The following is a 12991-nucleotide window of genomic DNA, read 5'->3' on the forward strand; positions in this document are numbered from 1 at the left end:
GACGAGCGAGTCATAGCAGAATTGGAACCCAGTAGAAATCCATTTCACATTGCCACTAGATTAATTTCTGTTTTGCGATTACCTCTTCCTAGGGATTGCTTCCTGATGTAAATGCCTATTCAGAGGCCATTCAATCAATAAAATCATGTTACTCAGTATATCTCCGTTTTCATTTTCATTTTTACTGTTTTGTTTGCAAAAATGACGTCCGAATTTTTGATAAACATTGCATCATGACACATAAGGGCTTTACAGGTATATGCATAATAAACATTTAAAGTTGATGTGAATTTTAAGTGCTTTGGATCATCTATTCAGAACAGATACCCTCGGGGCATTTCCTAAGCATGTGTGTCAGACTATACACTCCCCAGCGGAGTTGACAGTACCAGACTGTATCTTCCCAGCAGAAGCAGCTGCTCCTAGGAGTTCGATGCCAGATCGAGGATTTCAATCCCAGATCGATGATCTCTTTCCTGGAAGCATAACCTCGGTACCGTATCGGTGTTTGCTCCCCCCTGCTGAGTCATCTCTCGTAGATTATGGTTGCCATAACCACTATCGCTTCCCCCAACAACAGTTTTGCAGCGCCGTTCTCTCCCCAGTCAGAGCCTCGGTATCTCGTCATTGCCAGAACACCGCGTGGCCGGTCATTTCCCCACATAGTTCATTATGCTGTGTATCTCCAACAGTAGTGCCAGGGTCCGGAAGATTGTGATCATTTCCCCAACAGGATTCCTTGCTTCAGCTTGGCATTTTCCCCAGCATTTCGCATCCCTGCATGTAGAATCATATTGCATAGCATCCTCCCAAATCGCGTAGCATTTCCATTTTCATGGAACATTACGCCATCGCAAAATTCAAACATACGCATGTAAGCATAAAACATTCTCGGTATCCCAAGTGATAAGCCAGAAGTTTGTTTCCAGTGCTTAGACTGAAGGTTGTTCATGACTTATTATCCCCAGCATGGGTCGTTGGCCCACGTGCCGCCTCAATTATCATTTTCCCTATTTCTGCCAAGGCTGATAGGCATGAAGTTTCCGGTATCCAGACCGAAGTGGCATTCAGGCCAGTTTCCGATTTTCAGATCGAAGAAGTTTCCGACATTCAGGTCGATGCAACTTGTGGCATTCAGACCAGTTTCCGGTATCCAGACCGAAGTGGCATTCAGGCCAGTTTTTTCCGATTTTCAGATCGAAGAAGTTTCCGACAATCAGGTCGAAGTACTTATGGCATTCAGGCCAGTTTTTTCCGATTTTAAGATCGAAGAAGTTTCCGACATTCAGGTCGATGCAACTTGTGGCATTCAGGCCAGTTTCCAGTATCCAGACCGAAGTGGCATTCAGGCCAGTTTCCGATTTTCAAATCGAAGAAGTTTCCGACAATCAGGTCGAAGTACTTGTGGCATTCAGGCCAGTTTTCCGATTTCCAGATCGAAGTGGTGTTCAGACCAGATTTCCGGTGATCAGACCAACATTGATACTCTCATATTCCGATGCTTAGTGTTCAGACTAATGTGCGGCGTTCAGGCCATGGGTATTCCTGTGTTACCATTTATTTTGGTATCCAGGTTAACTTTCTGTTTCGGTACTCAGGCCGATTTTCACCGTACCAGACGGATTCTTCTTTTGAGATCGCTTCTTTGCCGATTCTGACAGGCATTGTTAATTATTTCATAGGGATTCAGGATCAAAATCCGGGTCTTCTTAGTATCATACCATATCCCTAGCAGGGAAGAAAATTAAAAAAGAAGAGAATCCTGCATTCATGCATATCATACCATATCACATCATGTCATAGGGATTCAGGATCAAAATCCGGGTCTTCTTAGTTGTCATACGGTGAACTGACTTTAATGTTTTTAATCGCAATGTCACGGTTAGCAAGAGTCGCCACCGACTTTTCTTTTATCCAATAAGGAAAGGTGGAAAAGAACAGGAAAGAACTTAATTTAGATTCTTAGGTTCGGGAGGTACATTATACAAAGGGAAGGTATTAGCACCCTTTGTATCCATGGTTATCCATGGGCTCTTAATTGCTGGATCACTTATATTTTTGTCTGAAAAGTGTTGGTGAATTGTTTAAAAATGTTTCGAAAAGAGAGTTTAACTTTGTAATGATTCTCGTATGAATGTATACAAAGTATTTATCTCGTTTGATTTTGAAAAACAGTTTAGAAAAATATAACTTGGTAATGATTCTAGTATGAATGTATACCAAGTGGTGATTTTCTAGGACTTGCAAAGTGTGAGGGGTGGAAAATGTTTTAGGTTATGATCCAGTAATTGAGAGTTATACCTTCCTAAGGTCGTTATGGGCATTTCCTATCCTTATGAGGGTAAAACTGTCCTTACTATTGAGAAGTAAGTAGTTTTATCCTTTGGATGTAAAAGGGGCATTGTAGGGTCATCGATAGGTCATTGAAGGCAACAGTTGTAAGGATACCTTAGCATTCGAAGGGACGATCATCATTTAACCGTAGGCTACACCGAAGGGTCATCGAGGGACAAAATCGTATTTTCGAAGGCAACATCCGAGGGACCATGACTTATTTTATGATGATTTAACCGAAGGGTCTTTGCTAAGTGTATCCCTACATTCGCGGGACACGACCGTTATACCGTAATACCGTAGGGCAGCAAAGAGAGGTCCAAGATCACATATTTAAAGGCCGTATTTTACAATCAATTAGGCAATTAGGATGAATCTCCACATTAAAATCAATACATTAAAATCAACTAAGTAATTGAGGGTGAATCTCCACATTAAAATTAATACATTAAAATTAATTAGGTAATTTAGGGTGAAACTCCACAAAGGGCATCCCACAAATAAAGTGGAATACCTATCTAGCTAGCTTTCCCGGCGATGTGTGAACCTTTGCAAAACTCAGCAAACATGTCAGAATACCAAATCAGGGTGCAATCGAGAATTACACCACAAAAGAAACCAGAACAGCAGTAGGGTCAGATAAACAATGCATGGCTATGATAAAAACATGACAGGTGGGCAAAAGTCAGAACAGAAAAGTCGGCTGCTGTCGCGTTCGCTCCTGCTTCGCCTAGCGAAGTCTTAGCGAACACTCGTTGCATGCTCGCTTAGCGATGTGCTAGCGAGCGGCTGCGGATTTCGGTTTTAATAACGATATAATGGCAGCAAGCTTCACACCTTATAGCATTCATTACAGAGATTATGTGGTTAGACATTCAGATGTTCATGCATACTTAAATTCATATGTAAAACTTAAGATAGTTTCATAAATTCAATCATGATACCATGTGCAAATTAAGAACATAAGGTAGTAATAGCAATGCCAACCTGTTTGTAATCGAATTGTAACCTTGAATTGGCCGATCGGATCGAATTGAGCGGAAGTGACCTTGCTGCCGCCGGCTTTTCCTTCAGGGTTTGTCTTTAGTGAGTATCAGGGTTTGCTTGCCAGGGCTCTCCTTTCTCCATTTTTTCGTTCTCTCGTCTCCGTTTTTCTTCCCCCCTTTCGTTCTCTGAAGCTTGGCTATTTATAGTGCTCTTGTGGTGACCTAATGGGCTCAGAGTGAAGCCCAGAATTTTCTGTTATCTGCCAGCTTCGCTAGGCGAGCGTGTAGCGAACGTTCGCTAGGCGAGCGTGCAGAGAACGTTCGCTAGGCGAAGGATTTGCTCGCCTAGCGAGCAGGCCAGTTTGGGCCATTTTCTGGATTGGGCCACTCGTGAGCTGGGCCTTTGTTCCTTTAAGATCAGTGTCATAAAAATGAGTCGGAGTGCCCTGAAAAATGTCTTGAAATATTAATGGGCAAATTTTGGGGTATGACAGCTGCCCCTGTTCAATATTCTTGAACCGAGAGAGTCAGAATGGTATGTACGCCATTCGTGGTCTGGAGGTGGAAGATTATTGAACACTTAGGATGCCCCAAAAATTTGCACTTGTCAATTAGTTAGTCTTGATGGAGATGGGTTTAAAGATGCCATCTAGGAGGTTTGATGATGAGAGCTTCAGAGTACGTCGTACGTTAGATGATATCTGAAGTCATGGGTGTCACTGGGGAGTTAGAATGGGTCATACGCCGCTGGGGATAACAGATCAGAATGGATCATACGCTAGATCGTATCTGAGTTGCAGAATGGGCCGTCTGTTAGGCTGTATCTGACGAAAAGTAGTCATACGCTAGACTACACCTCGGGATGTACCGTATGCTAGGTAGTATCTGAGGAATGAAGATCTGAATGGGTCGTACGCTAGACCGTATTGTTGGAGGAGTAATATGTTGTGCCGAATCAAAATGAGATAAGAATCCGAATGAGTCATACACTGTTGGGGATAAAGGATCAAAATGGATCGTACGCTAGATCGTATCTGAGTTGCGGAACGAGCCGTCCGTTAGGCTGTATCGTTACTGGGAGTGAAGGATCAGAATGGATCGTATGCTAGATCGTATCTGAGTTGTAGACTGAGCCGTCCGTTAGGCTGTACCTGATGATGAAGGGGGTAGTCATACGCCAGACTACACTTCAGAATGTACCGTACGCTAGGTAGCATTTGAGGCCTTGAAGGTCCAAATGGGTCGTATGCTAGACCGTATTGGAGTTGTTGAAGGTCGGAATGGATCGTACGTTAGATCGCATCTGAGTTGAAAGAGTCATATGTTGAGCTGAATCAGAATGAACCGTACGCTAGGCTATATCTGATAGTATTTGTATATGTTGTATTTGCAATAAATGTCCAGGATGGGCTTATAGATGCCATCGTTAGGAGGATGTCAGAATGAATGTTGACATGGAGTATATCTGAAAGATGTAGTTGAATCCTGAACGTAATTGATGAGGATGTCCGTCTGAATGGACCTTTGTTTTGACTGTATCAGGGGAATAATTAACCTGAAAAATAAAGTTAGCTTCATGCCATGTCATGATGCATGAGATGTTTTATGCTTTCGAAAATAACTGCGAACGATGTATGCATGCGTATGCTGTGAAATGATGTAATGAATGAATTATGCATCTGAAAAGTTCTTCCAGAGGACTCTACTGGGGAAAACAAATCTCAATCTTCTGGTTGGGAGATACTGGTATCGATGACCCTTTCTTAGCCGGGGATGCTTGATTTCTGTCTGATGGTAGAAATGTTCAACAGAAGCCTGGCTGGGGGTGGAAGAGATGACCCATTTGTATAGTAATGCCACTCCCTTCTGGGAATGACTGGCTTTGCTGGGGGATAGGATTAGCAACGGATTCATTGGAAAGCATGATTAGACCTTCTCCTCGATCCTGAAGTCTAGTAGTAATCGTTATTTCTATTTTATGCACGCATTTTTGGTAAACATCGATCATATCCAAATGCATATATTAATTCGAATTAAATCAATGGACGCTTATGCAAACAAAACAGAGAAAGTAAAACAAAAGCATTTTTTTTGAAACTAAAATTATATTGATTTCGAAAGAGGGCCTATAAACAGGCAATTTGTGTACAAGGAGACAGAAATCCTAGTAAGAGGAAATTGTCAAGAAAACAAAGAGAAAGCTATGCCGAAAACGTCCTATTGACTTTAATTCCCCTACTGCCATTATGTCTTCAAGCCTCTCATCTCCTGCTGTCGGATAGAAGTGATTAGCTTGTTCAGTCCTTTGAACTTGGACGAAGCTGTCTGAGAACGGGACATAGTCATACGCTTTGATCCCTAATTTTTGCCTGGACCGCCTTTTCAGGTTTTCAATCCACCAGGATACCCCTTTTTGCCCAAGCCGCCTTTTCAGGTTTTCGACTTGCCGGGTGCACATTTTTTTTATGTTTATCCCTAATTTTTGCCCGATCCTTTTTTGTTTGCCGGGATGCCCTTACTTTTGCCTAGGTACATCGACCTAGCAGGTCTCTTTTATGCGTAGTATTTTTTGACTATGTCTGCGTTCACGGGATGCGGGAAGTCTTTGCCGTCCATTGTAGCTAGTATCATGGCTCCACCAGAGAATACCTTCTTAACTACAAACGGCCCTTCGTACGTGGGAATCCATTTGCCTCTGGGATCACCCTATGGTAGAATGATACGCTTTATTACCAAATCGCCAATTCGATATACCTGTCTCTTGACTCTTTTGTTAAATGCCTGGGTCATGCGCTTCTGATATATCTGTCCATGACACACAGCCGCAAGTCTCTTCTCATCGATCAAGTTTATCTGGTCGAGTCGAGTCTGAATCCATTCATCTTCATCTAAGCCCGCCTCTTTTATGATTCTTAGAGAGGGAATCTGGACTTCCACTGGTAAAACGGCTTCCATTCCGTAGACTAAAGAGAAAGGAGTTGCTCCTGTCGAAGTGCGTACTGAAGTGCGATAACCGTGAAGAGCAAACGGTAACATCTCATGCCAGTCTTTGTACGTCACCGTCATCTTTTGTATGATCTTCTTGATATTCTTATTAGCAGCCTCCACGGCACCGTTCATCTTTGGCCGGTACGGAGAAGAGTTATGGTGTTTTATTTTGAACTGCGTGCAGAGTTCAGTAATCATCTTGTTGTTCAAATTAGTACCATTATCAGTAATAATTCTTTCAGGGATGCCATATCGACAAATGAGATTATTCTTGATGAATCGTGCCACCACATTCTTGGTGACAGAAGCGAATGAGGCGGCCTCTACCCACTTTGTAAAGTAATCAATAGCAACAAGGATGAAATGATGCCCGTTAGAAGCAGTAGGTTTAATCTCTCCAATCATATCAATGCCCCACATTGCAAAGGGCCAAGGTGCTGTCAACACGTTCAATGGAGCAGGAGGCACATGTACTTTATCCGCATATATCTGGCACTTGTGACAGGTTCTGGAGTGATGATGGCAATCAGCTTCCATGGTAGACCAATAATACCCTGATCTCAGAATCTTCTTGGCCATCGTATGCCCACTAGAATGAGTCCCAAAAATACCATCATGCATGTCTTCCATAATCTTTTCTGCTTCCTTTTTATCCACACAGTTGTCGCATTACGCGAAAAACCGGCGGGAAACGAAGAACAACAGAGCCGCCACCGTGCGTTATTTATCCCAAAAGAGGGAAAGGAAACGCTCAGAGTAAACCTGGAAAAGACAGGGTCTCGCGACCAAAGAGAATGGGATCGGGAGTCGGTTATGCGAAGGGAAGGTATTAGCACCCCTACGCATCCGTCGTACTCGACGGGATCCACGCACAAAAGGAAGGATAAATGGTTGCTAAACACTGCTCAAACACACACACACTGGCTGAAAGAGACACAAGAAAACAGACAAGACTGACTCGGCAGGATATCGCATCCTGGGCCTACTTAGTCTATCAGGCATAGACATCAGAGTCGAAGTAGTTCGGACTGGGGAAACGACACATGCTCGCTAGGGTATCGCATCCTATGCATACGTATCTCCTCGGACGAGAGAAGAATCAGAGCATTCGTAGCTCGGCTAACACGCACACAAACAAACACAGGCAAAGGCAAACGTGGAGCCTGAATGCCAATCACTGGACTTACATCAACATCCGAACCAAAAACACACACTGGAACCCAAATGCCACTCAATGGACTTACATTAGCTTCCAAGCACACAACAAGACAAAACAAAGACACAGGCGCCCGGAGAGATCAGCTCATCTCCTGCCTACGTACCTCATCTGGTATGAGGATCAGGGCGACGTAGTTCCCCTACGGAGGGATAAAGGACTAGCCTAACCAGATAACAGAGGGAGACACAACTAGGGAGACTACGACTCGAGCCTAGATGTTATCATGCAAAATCAACCCTAAGTTAAGGTTTCTAGCTAACTTGCACAGGAAGCAAGCCTATCCTAAACATGACTTGCACAGGAAGCAAGCCACACACACACCTAACTTGCACAGGAAGCAAGCCAAACAAACCTAACTTGCACAGGAAGCAAGTCAAACAATCCTAACTTGCACAGGAAGCAAGTCAAACAATCCTACAAGCACAGATAGCACACACTATACACAAGCAAGTGGCTCAAACAAGGGTTAGGTTTTAGTCGAGGGGTCATATCAACCTCAACAAACAAACCTCTGGAACTGGGTGAATGTGCTCTTAACCTTGCCATTGAGGGGCTAAGGTGAAGCAGATGAAAGGTGAGTGAAGATAAGACTTCACAGCTCTTATCCCTGGCCTGGGAGAGCTTAAGACAAGAATGTGTGGGTTCAGAAAGTGGGAACCCTTCTACACATTTGATACTGACTCAACTGTACAATTGTACAAGATCTTGGGTTTGTATCTGCAATGCATCAGCACAGTGGTGTGAGCAAAGCAGATGACACACTGAATAGCAGGGGATAGGTTGCTTATCCCTTGGTTCTGCCAATTGCCTCTTCACTTAGGAGGACTTTGACTCTATGCAAGGACAAAAGTAAACAGTCACAAACATTGCCTCTTAAGGAGGACTTCAGACAGTTGCCTGGCCAAGTAACAGGCCAGGTCTTCCAGACTACATGAAGATAGAAGTATACCTCAATGCAAATTGCTTATACAAGCAAAGCAAAAAGTTCACAAGGAACTGAGCAACTAAAGTACCTGAAATCAGTCAAGCAGACATTAGTATACAAGTCAAAGTTAAATCAAATGAAACAGATATCAACCAGTCAGCACAAGCAAGTGAATGTGCAAAGGCACAAGGCTCAAGGCATGTGAGCCAAGCCTCCTACAAAACAGACAAGTTAGTCAATGATAATCAAACAAGCTCAATCAAATAGAATTGGTCTCATTGGTCATTTGTTGGTCAACCTGAAAACATGAGCTCAAAAGTGAGTAACAGGACCACTAGGACAAGCCTGGGGTCAAAAGAGAATGAAAAAGTCAAAACAGAAAATGGCAAGTGTCCAAAATCATGTTCAAACAATCAAGAAACACAACCAATTGGGTTCACATTCATATCAATCATCATCATCATTTCATGAGCAAATTAGGTCAAAACATGGCATTTAGAAGCTCATAGAAGTCAACAGCAAGACTTAACTCAAAAGCAATCTTAAACATTTCCAAAAATCACCAAATAAATCATGATCAATTACAACCCACAGCATGGTAAGCATGTTAAATTTCATCTCATTTGGACAAGAGGAAGGCAGTCAATGAAAATCAGAAAGTCAAAGCAATTTTGAACATGCTCAAAGAAGTCAACCAAACATGCATCAACTTAGAAAAATCATAAATCAGAGATGGTGTATGATAAATGAATGGGACTAAAACCATGGCAAAGCTGAGGATGTCTAGTTATCTCATGTAAAATTTCATGTCCATCTAATAAAGTATGAGAATTTCACAAATGAAATGGGAACATGTGTCACACAAAGTCAACATTTGACCAAGCAGGGGAGAAAATCTCAAACAATTAGGAAATGCCACAAATAAATCCAAGAAAATTCACATGTAAACTAGACATACAAAAGTAGGTTCATGCAAAAAATCAATTCATTTGGAGGTCAAGAAGCATGGTATCAAAAATCATGAAGTTGGACATCAATGGTGTGACACAAATTGTCACACCCTAATTCAAAAAATCATAACTCCCAAACCAGAAATGATAAATTCACAAACTCTACACCAAAATCACCATGAGCGTGTCTAGTTTAAGCACAAAAAATTTGGGAGCCATTGATACATTCTCATCATTTCACAAAGGTTTTGGCAAAGTGTACAAAATGTGCATACATGTCACAAACCCTAATAACAATTAAAATTCATTGATCAAAAAAATCTGGAAAAATGATGATAAAAAACTAGAGATCCATATGAACACAATGCAACAAGTCCCATGAATTTTGGATTTAAAATGAACAAGTTATGATTTTTGTAAGATGATGTATCAAATGAAATAAAAAATGAGAAAAACAACATTTATTAATGGGACATGGGGGCACGCTGTGGCATTTTTGTAAATAAGCCATCCACTTATTAAAACACTGCGTTTTGGGCCAGGGAACGAAATGTTCCTATTGGTTGTTGGGCACGGGTACAGTAACAGCATGCACAGAACGTAAAACCCAGGGAAAATCTGGAAAAATGGCTAGGGCTTACTGTAGCAGTATGAAGCTTCATCATTTTAAAAAAGACAGCAAGAGCATTTGTCAACCAAACTCAAAAAACCGCATATCAACGTGATCATCTCATCATGTACAACGACAAACCAACAACCATTAACCTTAAATCATGCTGAAATGGAAGCATCATGCAAAATAAAGTTTAACAACCAAACTTAAATTCCAATTTTCTCTCTCAATAATCAACCATTTTCAAAACTACAACAATCAATGAACTCAGCATGGCAAGATCTTCATGAAGCATATCATAATTTTGAAAAAAGTGGAAGTTGAAAACTCACCAAATCTGCAAAACAGTTGGGATTCGAGGGTTATTTGGCTGTTTTGAAGTGAAACAGTTGAAGCTTCAGCTGTGCTTCGATGAATGATGAAGATGGTTTGCCTTGACACAGCTTGGAATGGCTTCACACTTGGACTTCCATGGCTGATGCCTCTTTAAAACAGTGCTAGAAAAGGTGCTTCCAGTTGGGAAAACATGGTGAAAACAAGCTCACAAGGTTGCTTGGATGATGGAACAATGCTAACCAAGTCGTGTTCTTTGAAGGTTTTTGGAAGAAGTTTGGAAAATGCAAGAAGTCCAATCTTTTAGAGTGAATGAGTTCTGTCTTTTTTAGCTGCTAATAGGGTTTACATTTGACAGAAAATGATGTCTAATACTGCTATGTTGGTGAAACAATCCATGGCCAAGCTCAGTTCTTTTGAAGTTTTGGACAGGTTTTGAAAAAATGCAAAAATGTGTTTTTTGAGAGAATCCGTGAGCCAAGGTTTTTCTGTTGGTTATGTTGGCTGCTGCCGGTTTCATTTGACAGAATATGAGGAAAAGATCTGCTGTTTTTTGTGGTACAGATCATGGTCCATGGATTTGTGGGATGTGGTGGTTGAAAAAGTGTACTTTCTTTCCAAATTTCAAGCAAGCTAGCATGGGCTGTATGTACTGCATAAAATGCCTTTGCAACATGTCTTAAATGCAATTTCAGATCATATTTGGATAGTAGGAATGGTGGGAAATGAATAATTTGAAAAGTCAAAATTCCACTCACTTGAATTTAATTCATGCAAGTCCAAAAATGGAATTTTGATTGGTGAAGTTTTGGCACATGAAAGTTACATTTTTGGAAAGAGGGGATCAAATGTGACTTGTAGGAAAAAACCCCACCCAAATTGGCCAAATGGTTTGAGAGATATGGCCTTTTGAAGTTCAAGAATTTCTGAAAACGATTCGATCATAACTTGCCAACCATACATGGGAATTGAGTGTTCTTGGACTTTTTGGAAATGGGAGAACAAGATCTTCAACTTTCATGTTGGGCAAAAATTCATTTGAAGCTTGTATCATGATGTAAGTTTGAGGATCAAGACTTTCCATTTTTGGTAAGTTTCAGTTACAGGTCCAGTTTCCATTTTTGGAAATTTCTGATCTGGCTTCAAATTCTTCCATGATGGTGTTTGCCATGACATATGAGGCTTATATGGACATGAATGAGACCTCTCAAACCAATTTCCATCATCAAATCACTGATTAAATGGACAGTTGACCAACAGTTGACTTTTAGGGTTTCTGACTGACTGTGCATTGACTGATGACTTCTGAACATCCAATCCTTGACCAAAACACTTCAAATGGATCCTCAAGTCATGTGAACATGTTGGACCAACCCTAAGGCCTTGGCTCAATGGAATTTGTGCTTGCTTGCTTGACTGACTGATCTCCTGACCAGTTTGACCTAATTTCTTGATTGGCTTGAACTTGAGGCAAAAGAGGCAATGCAATGCTATGCAATGGACCATGATATGCTATGACCTAATATGAAAATGTATGTACAATGATAGGTGCAAATTTGAGGTGCTACAACAGCGAAGCAAAGTCGAATCATGATTACGTTTGTATAATAATCCATTACTCAAAAAGAATTTAGCGGAGAACTTCCTCAGAAATTTTCTGTCATTGATAGATGCCTCTTCAGGGTATTCCTGAGTTTCCAAATATCTTTTTACTTCGTGGAACCAAGGTTTCTCCTCTACTCCATCAGCGTTAAGTTCATAACAATACGCTGGTTCATCTAACCGTTCAATGGTGATCATGGGAGCTTCGCTGCCCCATCTGACTCTGAACATAGATGACATGGTAGCCAATGCGTCTGCCAACTGATTCTCTTCTCGTGGAATGTGTTCGAATGTAATCTCTTCGAAGTATGGGATTAATGTTAACACCCGCTCTCGATAAGGGATGAGATTCGGATGTTTAGTGTCCCATTCTCCTTTGATCTGACTGACTACTAGGGCCGAGTCTCCATACACCCTCAAAAACTTGATTCTCAGATCTATAGCAGCCTTAAGTCCCAAAATACATGCTTCATACTCAGCCATATTGTTGGTGCAATCAAAGCATAGTCTGGCAGTGAAGGGCGTATGGCAACCCCGGGGAGATATAATTACAACACCAACACCGTTGCCCAATGCATTAGAAGATCCATCGAAAACCATAGTCCATCGGGATCCAAGTTCGGATCTTTCATCCGGTCCATGTTCTTCCTGATCAGTAACAAGCATGACATCTTCATCCGGGAACTCAAAATTCATAGATTGGTAATCATTCACCGCTTGATGAGCCAAATGATCGGCTAGCACGCTTCCTTTGATTGCTTTCTGGGTAGTATACTGGATGTCATACTCTGTTAAAATCATCTGCCATCTTGCTATTTTTCCGGAGAGGGCAGGTTTCTCAAATATGTATTTGATAGGATCCATCTTAAAAATCAATAAAGTGGTATGATTCAACATGTATTGTCTTAGTCGGCGAGCAGCCCAGGCCAAAGCACAACAAATTTTCTCGAGCAGTGAGTATCTTGTTTCACAGTCGGTAAACTTTTTGCTAAGGTAGTATATGGCATGCTCTTTTCGGCCAGACTCGTCATGTTGTCCCAA

This window comes from Lathyrus oleraceus, chromosome 1 (genome assembly GCF_024323335.1).
Source record: "Lathyrus oleraceus cultivar Zhongwan6 chromosome 1, CAAS_Psat_ZW6_1.0, whole genome shotgun sequence".
In the NCBI taxonomy this organism is placed as follows: domain Eukaryota; kingdom Viridiplantae; phylum Streptophyta; class Magnoliopsida; order Fabales; family Fabaceae; genus Lathyrus; species Lathyrus oleraceus.